We start from the raw sequence: 14,893 nt of genomic DNA, 5'->3' as shown, positions 1-14,893 counted from the left end.
CAGATGTCAGGGTTTATGCCACCAAACAGGTCTCTGTTACACTAGCTGGGGGTGTACTCCAGTTGACTCATTTCTGACAAACTCTACCTCAAAATAACTTCAGATCCCACAGCTTGAGGGATGAGTCCTATGAGTGCCCCCTCCCCACTTCAGGTGCCAGTCCCAAGTAGTAGGTCCCAGAGTACCCACAACTTCTGTCTGATTTGGCTACAAGTCAAAAGGTCCATATCCTCTTCCACCCTCAACTTGATCATTTGCTAGGACAACTCACAGAACTCAGGAAAACACTTAGTTTACCAGTTTATTAAAGGGTATGGTTTGCTAAAGGGTATGGAATAAACAGCCAGAAGAAGAGATTGTTAGGGGGAAGTTTGGGGGGTCTTGAGTACAGGAGCTTCTGGCTCCAGGGATTTGGGATGTGTCACCCTCCCAATACATGGGTGTGTTCACCCACCCCACCTGGGAGCTCTCTGAACTTTGTACTTTGGGGACTTTTATGGAGGCTTCCTCACTTAGGCATGATTAATTGTTAACTCCATTTCCAGCCCCTCTTCTCTAGAGAAGTGGAAGGTGGTAGGGCTGAAAATTCCAAGTTTCTAATCATGGCTGGTCTTTCTGGTGACCAGCCCCCATTTGGGAGACACCCAGAGTTGCCTCACTAGAACAAAAGATGCTCCTAGTGTTCTTATCACTGAGGAATTTACAAGGGTTTCAGGAGTCCTGTGTCAGGAACTGGGTCAGAGACCAAATACTAGACTAAGAGAAGCTCCTACTGTTCTTTAGGAACTCTGTGCCAGGACTTGGGGAACTACAGCAATATGTATAGTATTTGCTATTGTCTCATGCTAATTTCTTCCCAATTGTGGTGATTTCACTACCATCACAGTACAGAAAGCCTTCATTTTTTTTAGGGGAATTTCTTAATGGTTGATTGCCTTCTAACTCAGGGTTTTTTTATTTTTGTTTTTTCTTGTGGTAAAATATACATATAAAATTTACCATCTTAACCATTCTTAAATGTATAGTCCAGTAACATTTAGTACACTGGTATTTTTGTGCAACCATTACCACCATCCATCTCCAGGACTTTTCCCAAACAGAAATTCTGTCCCTGTTGACCTCTAACTCCCCATTCCTCCCTACCCCCAGCCCCTGGCACCTACTACTTGCTTCTGTCCTTATGAACTTGACTATTCTAGGTGCCACACATAAGGGGAATCATACAGTATTTTCTTCCTGTGATTGGCTTATTTCACTTAGCATAATGTCCTCTAGGTTCATCTATGTTGTTGCATGTGTCCAAATTTCCTTCCTTTCTAAGGTTGAGTAATATTCCATTGTGTGTCTGTACCACATTTTGTTTGCACATTCATTGTCTGATGCATATCACTCTGGTTTTTATACTGTGGATCACAAGCAGCATCTTAAAACAATACAATAGGAAATGTTTGCCCATGTTAGGGATCAGTACTGTTCTGTGAAACGTGTGCTGTGCTAACCCCTATTGGTTTTCACACTTTTTACAGGCAGAGTGGAGCTGAGCTCTTATGTATATCCCAGGTCTTACCACACTTCTCAGGTGGAGAGCTTTGCGGTGTTTTCTGTGTAGTGGGAGGGGCAGAGTACAAAGAAGCAGTAGGAAATTCTGATTAACTCATGGGGCCTAGTCTTTTTTTTTTAAGTATCACATGTCCACAGTGATACACACAGAAGGAATTCAAGTGAATCAAACATGAACCAAACAGCATTGTTTGTTAACAGTTTTCTGGGTGTTCTGGAGCCTCTCTCTGCACGCTGTCTTCCACAGTGTACTGAATGAAATGGGCTGCTTCTATGCGGTGTCGGGCTTGGTGGGGAGTTCTCATGTCCTGTGGACCAGAGCTGTCACTCAACATGTCTTGTGCATATGCCTCTGCAGTTGTAACTTTGCACTCTTTGCCCTGGTCTAGATTTGATATTGCCTAATCATTTAATGCAACAATCTAGAACTGGAAGGAAATTTCCTTGGCTTAGAGAGGCAAACTGTTCAGCCCAGAGGTCACACAGGTAGTCGGTTGGAGTTGGGACCAGAGCTCAATGCCCTTTTCTTCCTGGTTGTGTTTTTTTCCCGCTATATTAAACACTTGCCCCCAAATAGAAAAATCCCAGCACATTTCCTAAGTGGGTCATAACATCATGAATTATGATCCTTAGGAATGCAAGTGTCAGTTATCTTAAAGTCTGTATGCTGTAGGTATTGTTGTACTGTTAAAATGAATATTAAAATGTAACCTCTTTCTAGTTGGGGAGGGTATTTATAAGGAGCTGGCAAGGTGACTCGAACATGGTTAAGGTGTCCAAATGCTGGGCTGGGGACAATGCACATGCAGCCTTGGGGGCCCCCAGTGCACTGGACTTGTTTGTATATGAATGTTGTCACACAAGTTAATGAGGGAGCTGATTCATAGGGGGAAATGTTTGCTTTAGTTATTAGATTTCAGTTAATGATATAGAAGATATTTGCTTTCAAGCTGAGTAGTTGATGTTTTATGCACATTCTGCTTGTGCTGCCAGAGACAGTGTGTTCCGTTGGTCTGGAAGGTCAGTAACTGGTACCAGACTTGGAATAATTTGTTTTTCATTGTTTGCTCTTGTTTCTATGTCTTATGAGGTCATTCAGTTGCACACACAGATGGATGTGCCAACTTTCCTGCTTTCTGATGTTGCTGCAGCCTCTCACTTTGAACTTGAACTCTGACTTTTTTGATTTCCAGAAAGAGAGCTTCCTGGTGGGGAAATGGGTGGTGGTGGTAAATTCTTGTTTTGGGTGCTTTTCTTCACCTCGAGAAGGAACTACTGTTGGGAGGGGCATTCTTACTGTGATCTTTACATTTTTTGCCTTGAATGAGGAACCTGCACATATAAAGAGGTCAGTGTTCATTCTCTATAACTTTTTGTTACTTACACCTTGAATAGGTGACAATTGTGGGGTGGTTTCCTGTGTAAATTTTATTTTACTAAAAGATAATTTTTCAGAACTTTGAATGCTTATGATCAAAACATCAAGAAGAAATGTGCATCTGAAGTAAGAATAAACCTTGAGATCTTCCCATGGGTAATTGATAATCTAGTCCTTCAGATGTGTGAGTTTGAACTTGTGGGCTTGACAAAACAGCAGACCTATTAAGACTAAACAGAAAGTCACATTTTATTATAGTTTGGGACATCATGTGTTTGCCAGGGAGAAAGCTCTATGAAGAAGCTGTCTCTCTTGCAGTTGTAAACTCTTTTCTTCCCCTACGATTTCTTCAAATTCCCAGCCATCTCTGTCAGACTTTGCATGAGTCTTTCTTTGCTTACTTTTTGAAAACATCTCTTCATGTTCAGTAATTTTTATCTCCATTATTTTATTTGTTTTCCAGTCAGTGTCTGGGATCCTGATGATTGATTTGTACATCTTTTTAAAATGTCTACTTCTTCTGGCTTCTGGTAAAATGTGACTGACTATCCAGTGAAAATTACAGGACTGATAAATATTTTAAAGTACTTCATTTTAGCAAAATAGCACTTGATTTGAAATTGTTCTGCTCATTGCTGTCACCTTCTCCCTAGTAGTTGTGGTTATAAAAAAACACAAATGTGTCAACAACAACAAAACACTATGATACACCCTGAGTTTGATTTGCTTCTTATTCCTTGGTTGGGATTAGGGAAGCTGGTTTCTTGGGTGTCCATTATGGAAACAGCATTTTCAGTCTCTTAATATCTATTTAGTGAGAAAGGGGCTGTAAGTGCTGTCTGTCATTATTGTGTAAGAATTTTCACAGTGGCTTTGTCTTGTTTTGTTATCTACTCCTTCAACACGTTCCTGCCTGGCCCACTTGTGCACAAATATGTGGTGACAGCCTAATGTTGTGGACCAACAGATCACATACATATGCACACTCTTATTTGGGTAAGTGCCTTTGCAATGTATTTTCATTTGGGAAAAATATGGGCCACCCTTACTAACAGGGTTTTCATCTACCTTGTGTGCATTCATATTTATTTATATAAAAGTAGCATTTCCAAAAGTAGTGATAAACACCATCTTAGTTAATACCGGCTTGACTTTTGAAAGTTTTAATGTGTAAAAGAATTGTCTTTCTATAGCTAATGAAAATGGTTTAGAAATGTTTACTTATTGGTAACTGCTTTGTAGAAAATGGACAACATTGTGGGGGTCTGTGCTCCAGTTTCTGTATTGTGGGTTTGATAAACATTTGGCTTTCACTGCCTGCATGGTTGGGTGCTAGGTCGAGGCTGAGGAAGCATCTGACTCTGTTGCTTCCCTGGGTCCTTGGAAATTGCAAAAGCCTACCTGTGAGGCATGAGAGGCCCAGTTTTTCCTGAAGCCTGGCCTTGAGTTGATGGGGAAAACCTGAAGTGAGAACCTGTGGGCTGGACCTGTGGGGAAGGAGGAGACACTGGTCTCCCTCCCAGGTCCTAGGTATCAAGTAACCGTCACAGTTCCTGGTAACCTGTGAGCTTACTGTACTTTTTTGTTTGGTTAAGGCTATGCACCCTCAGGCCTGCCTTAACTCTGTCTTCCCCAAAACTTGGGAGCAAGGTTAGACTGAACAGAATTCCTTGGGTTGTTTATGATTTGAAATTATTCTGCATATATTTTTTTCTGAATAACGCTAAAAAGTTTTTGCTGAAACAATGTCCTACAGTTGAGTTTTTCTGGCTCCCGTAAGGCTAAAATCTCCAGATGGCATAATCTTAACATGCCTGTCACGTGTATGCATGCACACACACACACACACACACACACACACACACACACACACACACCAGGAAACATAACTCAGTATGACACAACACAACATATATCCTCCCCTTCTTCCTTCCATAGTGATGTGAAAACTGGCATTTTATCATCAAAGAATATATTTCTATACTCTGTTTCTATATTGGTTTTGTGCAGTTATATTAGTAAATACATGAGGATTTTTTGGATTCAGACAACACACGTTATTAGTGAAATATGAGAGATTTAAGGAGACTCTCAGGGTTGGGGAAAGGTTTAAATACCAGAACAAAGGTGATTATCTGTGAAGCAGACATCTGAGAATTGAGGCCTGAGAGGAAAGGACTTTTTGACAAGGGCCAGAGAACCCATTCTGGAGCTTAGAAAATTTCTAATGTTTTTTTGGGACAAATAGATATCTTTATACCAAATAACAATCTCAGTTAAAATACAACTCTGCCTAGTCCCACAGATACTGTGGGACTCTGACTCCCCTGTAGTTGCCATTTAGTATCCATCCATCCCACAAACCACATGGGATGTTCCCCCCAGCCATTCCCATGCTGCCTGCAATTACCTCTGTGGATTTCCCCAGCACTGGGGGTCCAGGGACTTTCCTCCTAGGGCTGCTTCATGCTTCCCACTCTGACCCCAGATTTCTGGACTTTTCCACTGTGTGCAGTGACTTTTGCTCCACAGTCAGTCAACTTCTCCCCCAGAGTCTTTGCCTCTTGGTCTTAACTGAAACCATGTGCCTCGAGTTTGCTGCTGTCTTGGGCCCTCAGGAGGCCACACCTCCCACACCACAGGTAGGGCCTCTGCTCCTCAGATCCTCATGCTTTTAATCCCTGCTCCTTGGAGGCCCATTACAATCATACTCTGTTCTCCACTCCTCAGGGCTGTCATTTACTGGTTGTATCTCCTCATTCATTGAAAATTCTGGCACCTGGATTGCAATCCTTTGAGCCAGGCTTCACACTGGACGATGGGACTTCTTTTGTGGGGGACTTTTCAGCTTTAAAACCATCCCAGTTTGCCTGGGAGTGGCATGTTTCCCAGGACACCAGACTTCCGGTGCTCAAGCTAGGATGAGTGGGTCACCCTACTCATCGAGTCACTGTACTCTATCTTGTCAATAGTGTGAACCATTTCTGATCTGAAATTCAGAGATCCCACTTGCTAGCCAGAACTTTCTATCTTTCCAGTCCATCCAACAGACTGTCCCAAGTAAGCCCAGGTCTTTGCTCTTCCAGGTCCATTTCTAAGCTGTTGCCCTTGCTTTCACCCTGTGTGTCAGTCAGGCTCTGCCTCTACTTTTATCAGTCCATGCCAGCATTAAAGCCACACATTTCTCAATATACCAAATTCCCTCCCGTCTGCTGTGTTGGCACATCCCAACCCTGGAGGACTGGGTGGCCCGCCATCCCTACACCTGTCCTTGGACTGCTGGTGCTGCCAAAGAACATTATACAGATGCCACTGTAAGATCCTGGTCTCCAACTTCACCGGGAAGTTTCCTCTCTGCATCCTAACTCTCCATAATGACTCTCAAGTCTTCTCAACACTTTTTATTCTCCAACTTCATAGTCCCAGCCCTCCTACTTTTCTCTTGCTTCCAGAAGATAATCTTTCCACTACTAATAAAATAGTCATGAGAAGGCCACTCTGTTCTTCCCACTGCCGCTTTGCAAATCTGTGAAACCACTTTCTCTCTCCTTCCCTTTGATTAGACTTCTTGAGAGAATATTTTCCTTTTGGCTTGTACTAGTTACCTACTGCCATATAATAAATTGTCATAAACTTAGTGGCTAAGAATGACACATTATCTCACAGTTTCTGTGGGTCAGGAATCCAGGCACAGCTTACATGCATTCTGTGCTTTGGGCCTCACCAGGCTGCAGTCCACATGTTTGCCAGGGCTGTGCTCCATCAGAGGCTCAACTGGAGAAGAATCTGCTTCTAAGCCCACTCAGGTTGTTGGCAGAATGCATTTCCTTATGGTTGTGGGACTTAAGTTGCCCTCGTTTCCTAGAGGTCACTTGCACCCCCGTGCTGCATGGGATTTCACTTTCTTCATGGCAACTTGCTTCATTATAGATGGCAAAGGAAAGACAGGGAGACTCAAGCAATAATCATGGGAGTGGGTAGCCTGTCTGTCACCTTTGCCCTATTCTGTTGGTTAGAAGTGAGTCTCAGGTCCTGCCCACACTCAGAGGGAGGTAATTATAATAGGGGTGAATAGTAGGAGCCAAGGACCATGGGACCACCTGAAAGTCTACTACATGTCTTGATTTGCTTATTCCGATTCACTCCCAAACCACTGTATATGTTTATCTCTACCACTTCACTGAAACTGATCTCAGAGAGGCAGAATTGTGTACATAATGTGCAGGGCTCAGGGCAAAGTGAAAATGTGGGGCTCCTTGTTCAAAATTAAGAATTTCAAGACAGCAACAGCAAAGCATTAAACCAAGTGCTGGATCCATCTGAGCATGAGGACTGCAAAAGTCCCATGCCTGTGAAGCCAACCAGCCTGGCAGGGAGGCCATCCTTCCTGTCGCTAAATTCTGAGGGGCTTCTTTGTGCTCTTACTTGGTCACTCAGCAGTTGTTGCTTAGACAGTTTGCACTGCTGAGAACAGCTTCCTTTGAGCAACATTCTCATATCCTCAGATTCTGAGACCTGCAGACTCATGATTTTCCTTCTTTTTCTGGATACTCCCCTTCAGTCTCCTTTGCACACTTCTCTTCTTCACCCCTCTTTTATATGTGGGGGTACCTTATTGAGTAATAACACTTTCCATAGCTTCAGTTGCTTGTGGATTTTTGGCTCCACATGTCTGTATCTAGCCCTCTCTGACTCCTGAGCTCAAGCACTATGTGTTATACTTACTTCATAAAGTTCTCCTGCATGTTTTATGCACATCTGAAATGCAGCATGTCTAAAACTGACCTCATTTTCTCCAGCCCATGAAGTTCATTACTCCTCTGTGTCTACGTTTTGGCAGATGGCTTCACTGTCTCCCCGGCTCAGTTTGGATTTCTGAATATGCTATTCTCCTGGTCTTCAGCCCCTTCTTCTGTCTTCTGATTAATCTTAAACTTATACCTATCTGTGCCAAGTCTATCAAGGTCTCTCCCCGGGACTCTATTTCATCTGATAGTCTTCCTGGACTTCTGCAGCCTGTTTGTATCTCCTGGGCTTCCTGTGTTAAAACCCAGCACACTCCATTGCTACTCATTTATGAAGTGTCTGCTTCCGTGTTAGAATGTAAGCCTCATGAGAGGAGGGCTTTGTTTGGTTCACTGCTTTATCCTCAGTGTTGAGAAATGTGCTGGGCACTTGCTACACACTCAGTAAATAAGTATTTTAATGAAAGAGTTTTATTTTCAACATAATTTTTAAAAAAATGTGTGACATGGTTTCATTCCTTTGTAGAAACTGTGTCTTAGAAAAACAGGGTAATGCCATACTAGCAATTCTGTTCTTGAGCTACTAGGGCTATCTGTAACATTAAAACAGTTTGGGTTGTTTTGATTGAATTATTAGTGATTAGAAAGTAACGTGGGAACAGGAACTAAATGGGTATTTTCTTTTTAACAGTGAGTTCTGGGCACAGAAAGGTAGAAGGAAGCACATATCATTTGGTCTGCAGAATTCACAGAATGGCTGGTGTAATTTTTGTAGGAGGAAATAAAAACAGATATGCTATGCTGATAATTGAAGATAAGTGTGTACCAGATACCATCAGCTGAATCCCTCTGCTCTAACCCCACATGTATTTTGGTAACTTGTAAACTTTAGTTTACCAACAAGTGGAGAGGCAGTTATGGTTAGAGATCTACATCTCTGATTTTCCAGGGTCCTGTTTTCCTTGTAATGCTTGCTTTAATGAAAGTGTCTGGAAATAGAATGCTGAATATATGAAGTATTTGGGGGCCTAATTATCCAGTGGCTAATTGTGGTCCGAAAAAGGAAGGAAGGATTCCACCCAAGGAAAACAGTGCTAATTTACCAAGGGTCTTGGGGCAATGCATTTTAACAGAAATCAGTTACACACAAACAGAATAACACACAGGTTTATTTGTTATAGAGACCTTTTATTCTGTAGCCCAGTGTTATCAAACTTTTTGCTTTCAGGACCTCTTTCTACTGTTAAAAAGTACTTGAGTATTTTTCTGTTGTGATATCTATTGATACTTACTTGTCAGATATTAAAACCAAGAAATGTTTTTTTTAAAATTAAGGTATCATTGATGTACAAGTTTATGAAGGTTTCACATGAACAGCATTGTGGTTTCAACATTCACCCATATTACCAAGTCGTCCCCCCAACTCCATTGCAGTCACTGTCCATCAGTGTAGTAAGATGCTATAGAGTCATTACTTGTCTTCGTGTTGTACTGCCTTCCCCTTGACCCCCTATATTGTGAGTGCTGATTATAATGCCCCTTTATCCTTCCATCTCCACCCATCCTCCCCAACCCTGTCCCTTTGATAACTGCTAGTCCCTTCTTGGAGTTTGTGAGTCTGCTGTTGTTTTGTTTCTTCAGTTTTGTTTTTTTGTTATACTCCACAGCTAAGTGAAACCATTTGGTGCTTGTCTTTCTCTGCCTGGCTTTCTTCACTAAGCATAATATCTCTAGCTCCATCCATGTTGTTGCAAATGGTAGGATTTGTTTTCTTCTTATAGCTGAATAATATTCCATTGTGTATATGTACCACCTCTTCTTAATCCATTCATCTACTGATGGACACTTAGGTTGCTTCCATTGGCTATTGTAAATAGTGCTGTGATAAACATAAGAGTGCATATGTCTTTTTGAATCAGGGATGTTGTTTTCTTCAGGTAAATTTCTAGGAGTGGAATTACTGGGTCAAATGGTGTTTCTATTTTTAGTTTTTTGAGGAACCTCCATATTGCTTTCCACAATCATTAAACTAATTTACATTCCCACCAACAGTGTAGGAGGGTTCCTTTTCTCCACATCCTCGCCAGCATTTGTTGTTTCTTGTCTTTTGGATGTTGGCCATCCTACCTGGTGTGAGGTGATATCTCATTATAGTTTTAATTTGCATTTCCCTGATGATTAGCGATTTGGAGCATCTTTTCATGTGCCTGTTGGCCCTCTGAATTTCTTCTTTGGAATAGTGTCTGTTCAGATTTTCTGTCCATTTTTTAATCGGGTTATTTAGTTATTGGGTATTGAGTCATGTGAGCTCTTTATATAGTTTGGATGTTAACCTCTTGTCAGACATGTCATTTATGATTATATTCTCCCATACTGTAGGATGTCTTTTTGTTCTGCTGATGGTGTGCTTTGCTGTACAGAAACTTTTTAGTTTGATGTAGTCCCATTTGTTCATTTCTGCTTTTGTTTCCCTTGCCTGAGGAGATGTGTTCAGGAAAAAGTTGCACAACTTTATATTCAAGAGATTTTTGCCTGTGTTTTCATCTATGAATTTTATGGTTTCATGACTTACATTTAGGTCTTTGATCCATTCTGAATTTACTTTTGTGTGTAGAATTAGACAATAATCCAGTTTCATTCTCTTGCATGTAGTTGTCCAGTTTTGCCAATACCATTTGTTGATGAGGCTGTCGTTTCCCCATTGTATATCCATGGCTCCTTTACCGTATATTAATTGGCCATACATGTATAGGTTTATATCTGGGCTCTTTATTCTGTTCAATTGATCTGTGGGTCTGTTCTTGTGTCAGTCTTAAATTAACCAAGAAATCTTAAAATTCAGTTAAAAATGGCCAAACTAGCAATAAACCCACTAAATAGTAACAAAAAGACCATTTGTGATGAAAAATAACTTTTCCAAAACAAAAAAAATGTAGTGAGATGTATGATATTATTTTACATTAGTGCAGATTTCTTTAATCAGTGAGAAGAGTAGCATTGTTTTACATTTTCACTAATCTTTTTCATAACCAGTTTTAACAGAAACTAGCTGGGTTTTTATCTCTGCTTCTGCATTCAGATTGTTTGATAGGTTGTTTTGGTTGAAGTGTATGCAGAAAATCCAATCTCACACAGATAAGTAATTGGGGAATACAGGAGTACTCAAATAACCTTTTCAGGCAATTATGGGTATTTTTTGATACCACCCCAAATCTTGATCAGTGGCGGTTTCATAAAGGTTAGGTACAATGTGAATTCTAAAATTGTAACAATGATCTTTTCTACTTTGTTACATCAAAATCCATTAACTTATCTTGCACTTGAATAGGACAGTGGAGGGATAGTTAAGTCATTTATAACACATAATGGTATATTATGCAACCATATTTAAAAAGTATTTCATCACAGGTGAAATGCTTACTAATATAATAAGTTATTATTCAGGATCCTAATTTTGCTAAAAAATGCAAAGAGGTGTATTTGTATTAATTGAAAGAATGTATCAAAATATGGATATGTTTAATGATACATCATTCACGGATGTTATTTTATTTCATTTCTACTTTTTTGTATTTTCCCAATTTTCTATGATCAGCACATTGCTTCTAAAACCAGGGTCTTTCAAACTGTATGCTTCATCCATAGGCTGGCTTTTATAAGTAAAACCCTACTATTTACAGTGGAGTGGTAATAAAGATCCATTTTTCCCTCACAAGTTTTTATTTTTAGCAAACATGTGCATTTTCTATGGCTGTTTAAGCCTCAGAACTTTACTCTTAATTTTAATAGCAGTTAAATGATTTCTTAGACTAAGAAACTATTTAAGAATTATTCAAGAAAAGTATTGTTGAGCTTTATAGCAGAGACATAATTTGCTTTTCCTCATTTCTGTTACACCACAGGCAAGCACTGATTCTTATCCAAGTAAAATGGGAAAGGATCTTGTCCTACAGTGATAATAGAGCTACCCTTATATGTTGAAAAATATCCTGGAAATTAGCATGTAATTAACCTCTCAGTTATTGCCTTTGAGTCCTTTGTCAGTAGTCTGAATGGTATATTTCCTTTTATAGTTTTATGGCTGAAAGTTAAAGTGGCTTCTGAGAAATGCAGAAGGCAGCTCACATCTGGAGTTAGCTCCCTGCTTACCCCTGGATTAAGATATTTTCGCTCAGTTTTACATAGTTGATGTGGTGTTTTTCTAAAGTATTGCTTCTCTTAGGCTTTTGTCCTGTCTGTGGACAGGAATCCAAATCTGCTAATGGTCCATTTTCCCAAAAATGGAGGACTTCATTGTCGGTATTTCTTTATGTTCCTTATTTTATAATCAAGTGATTATTAAGATGTGTACAGAAGCTACAAACCATCCATACAGCAGGAAGTTAGCAGTGTTGCATCCTCCACTTACCATCTTAAAGATAAGAATTATCACTTTGACATTTCCAGCTGAATGTACAGTTCTGTGGCTTTAGTTAATACGTTAGTGACGTTCACTGTTTGCAATCTCTCCTGAGACTGTTTACTAAAGCACAGGTCACTTGGAAATGTAAACTGTGATAGAAAACTATTTAATTGCCTCTTCTAATATTTTACATTAAAAGACCATTCTATCCACTGCTTAGCAAATTGAGAATATTCTGCCTGGGGAGGGGGACATCCCTAATGGTTAAAGTCATTGTTAAATTTGGAAATATTCTAATTTAATTTAAAAAAGATTTTATGAGTTGAACATTTTGAAGGCTAGGAAATGCACTCCAAATATACATAGTGGTTTCCTTTTTATTTTAAAAAAATTTTTTTATTTTTTGGTATAACTAATCTACTGTTACATGAGGAACATTATGTTTACTAGACTCCCCCCATCACCAAGTCCCCCCAACAAGCCCCATTACAGTCACTGTCCATCAGAGTAGTAAGATGCTATAGAATCACTACTTGTCTTCTCTGTGTTGCACAGCCCTCCCTGTGCCCCCCACCCCCACATTATACATGCTATACATGCTATTCATAATGCCGCCTTTCTTCCCCCTCCCCTTCCCACCTATCCTCCCCAATACCTTTCCCTTTGGTAACTGTTAGTCCATTCTTGGGTTCTGTGTTTATGCTGTTGTTTTGTTTCTTCAGTTTTTTTCTTTGTTCTTATACTCCACATATGAGTGAAATCATTTGGTACTTGTCTTTCTCTGCCTGGCTTATTTCACTGAGCATAATACCCTCTAACTCCATCCATGTTATTGCAAATGGTAGGATTTGTTTTCTTCTTATGGCTGAATAATACTCCATTGTGTATATGTACCACATCTTCTTTATCCATTCATCTACTGATGGACACTTAGGCTGCTTCCATTTCTTGGCTATTGTAAATAGTGCTGCGATAAACGTAGGGGTGCATATGTCTTTTTCAAACTGGGCTGCTGCATTCTTAGGGTAAATTCCTAGAAGTGGAATTCCTGGATCAAATGGTATTTCTATTTTGAGTTTTTTGAGGAACCTCCATACTGCTTTCCACAGTGGTTGAACTAGTTTACAATCCCACAAGCAGGGTAGGAGGGTTCCCATTTCTCCACAACCTCGTCAATTGTTGTTGTTTGTCTTTTGGATGGGGACGATCCTTACTGGTGTGAGGTGATATATCATTGTGGTTTTAATTTGCATTTCTATGATGACTAGTGATGTGGAGCATCTTTTCATGTGTCTTTTGGCCATCTGAATTTCTCCTTTGGAGAACTGTCTGTTCAGCTCCTCTGCCCATTTTTTAATTGGATTATTTGCTTTTTGTTTGTTGAGGTGTGTGAGCTCTTTATAGATTTTGGATGTCAACCCTTTATCAGATCTGTCATTTATGAATATATTCTCCCATACTGTAGGATGCCTTTTTGTTCTATTGTTGGTGTCCTTTGCTGTACAGAAGCATTCCAGCTTCATGTAGTCCCACTTGTTCATTTTTGCTTTTGTTTCCCTTGCCTGGGGAGGTATGTTCATGAAGTCGCTCATGTTTATGTCCAAAAGATTTTTGCCTATGTTTTTTTCCAAGAGTTTTATGGTTTCATGACTTACATTCAGGTCTTTGATCCATTTCGAATTTACTTTTGTGTATGGGGTTAGACAATGATCCAGTTCATTCTCTTACATGTAGCTGTCCAGTTTTGCCAACACCAACTGTTGAAGAGGCTGTCATTTCCCCGTTGTATGTCTATGGCTCCTTTATTGTATATTAATTGACCGTATATGTTTGGGTTAATGTCTGGAGTCTCTATTCTGTTCCATTGGTCTGTGGCTCTGTTCTTGAGCCAGTACCAGATTGTCTTGATTACTGTGGCTTTGTAGTAGAGTTTGAAGTTGGGGAGCGAGATACCCCCAACTTTATTCTTCCTTCTCAGGATTGCTTTGACTATTTGGGGTCGTTGGTGGTTCCATATGAGTTTTTGAACTATATGCTCCAGTTCGTTGAATAATTTGGTGGGGATTTTGATAGGTAATTTGATAGGGATTGCATTGAATCTGTAGATTGCTTTGGGCAGGATGACCATTTTGACGATATTAATTCTTCCTAGCCAAGAGCATGGAATGAGTTTGCATTTGTTAGTGTCCTCTTTAATTTCTCTTAAGAGTGTCTTGTAGTTTTCAGGGTATAGGTCTTTCACTTCCTTGGTTAGGTTTATTCCTAGGTATTTTATTCTTTTTGATGCAGTTGTGAATGAAATTGTTTTCCTGATTTCTCTTTCTGTTAATTCATTGTTAGTGTATAGGAAAGCGACAAATTTCTGTGTGTTAATTTTGTATCCTGCAACTTTGCTGAATTCTGGTATCAGTTCTAGTAGTTTTAGAGTGGAGTCTTTAGGGTTTTTTATGTATAATATTATATCATCTGCAAATAGTGACAGTTTGACTTCTTCTTTACCAATCTGGATTCGTTGTATTTCTTTGTTTTGTCTAATTGCCGTGGCTAGGACCTCCAGTACTGTGTTGAATAGAAGTGGGGAGAGTGGGCATCCATGTTTTGTTCCCGATCTTAGAGGAAAAGCTTTCAGCTTCTTGCTGTTCAATATGATGTTGACTGTGGGTCTGTCATATATGGCCTTTATTATGTTGAGGTACTTGCCCTCTATACCCATTTTGCTGAGAGTTTTTATCATGAATGGGTGTAGAATTTTGTCGAATGCTTTTTCAGCATCTATGGAGATGATCATGTGATTTTTGTCCTTCTTTT

The 14,893-nt window shown here is 39.9% G+C and overlaps 1 protein-coding gene across 3 annotated transcripts in view; it reads left to right on the top strand.

The window, feature by feature from the left end:
* FAM107B (family with sequence similarity 107 member B) overlaps positions 1-14,893 on the top strand; it is a 137,203-nt gene that overhangs the window by 78,469 nt on the left and 43,841 nt on the right. Inside the window, exon 1 of one of the 3 annotated variants that reach the window (XM_036908061.2) lies at positions 2,763-2,908. The exons of the other annotated variants lie outside the window; for them this stretch is intronic. The gene's annotated coding sequence lies outside the window, so the exon portion shown is untranslated. Of the gene's footprint in view, positions 1-2,762; positions 2,909-14,893 lie in introns of those variants that run through there. 3 annotated transcript variants of the gene reach the window in all.

Source organism: Manis pentadactyla, chromosome 3 (assembly GCF_030020395.1).
Source record: "Manis pentadactyla isolate mManPen7 chromosome 3, mManPen7.hap1, whole genome shotgun sequence".
NCBI classification, from domain to species: Eukaryota; Metazoa; Chordata; class Mammalia; order Pholidota; family Manidae; genus Manis; species Manis pentadactyla.
Note: the sequence above shows the minus strand (reverse complement) of the source record. Positions and strands in the feature narration are given on the sequence as shown.